General features: G+C 38.9%; 1 non-coding gene across 1 annotated transcript; it reads left to right on the top strand.

Moving 5' to 3' along the window:
- Positions 1–251: 251 nt before the first annotated feature.
- trnae-cuc (transfer RNA glutamic acid (anticodon CUC)) lies at positions 252–323 on the top strand. The gene has a single exon. It is a non-coding gene; the product is annotated as a tRNA-Glu (tRNA).
- Positions 324–643: the final 320 nt, after the last annotated feature.

The raw sequence follows: 643 nt of genomic DNA, 5'->3' as shown, positions 1-643 counted from the left end.
GTATGAACCCATCGTGCCCATGTGGGACAATAAAGGAATATCTTATCTTATCTTATCTTATCTTATCTTATCTTATCTTATCTTATCTTATCTTATCTTATCTTATCTTATCTTATCTTATCTTATCTGATCTGATCTGATCTGATCTGATCTGATCTGATCTGATCTGATCTGATCTGATCTGATCTGATCTGATCTGATCTGATCTGATCTTATTTACCATTAAATCAACTCTTACCTTCTCAAATCCTTCCCATATGGTCTAGCGGTTAGGATTCCTGGCTCTCATCCAGGTGGCCCGAGTTCAACTCCCGGTATGGAAATATCTAGTCTGTCCTGCTGGAACACTTGTAGCTGGATTATGTACAAAACTCGCTGTGGTTACGAGTACATTCAAGCTGGATGGAGGTGAAGTGAGGCATAGCAACATGGTATCGATTTAGGCGCAGCATGTGAAAATTTGTAATCAACCTTTAGCTTTTCTATGCATCTATAGACTAGCAGGTTGGTTGGTGTTTCTTTTTGGAGCATTTCTCTTAGACAAAGTGGGTCAGCGGTAGAGCGCATACTTTGCTTCATTTGGGATCAGTCATGTTTTCCAGCAATTCTTGACTGGACAAGCATATCTTGATTTTTTTTTATT

This window comes from Eucyclogobius newberryi, unplaced genomic scaffold (genome assembly GCF_026437365.1).
Source record: "Eucyclogobius newberryi isolate DKJ021-1_F unplaced genomic scaffold, fEucNew1.0.hap1 SCAF_29, whole genome shotgun sequence".
Taxonomy (NCBI): Eukaryota; Metazoa; Chordata; class Actinopteri; order Gobiiformes; family Gobiidae; genus Eucyclogobius; species Eucyclogobius newberryi.
This window is presented reverse-complemented; position numbering and strand designations above follow the sequence as displayed.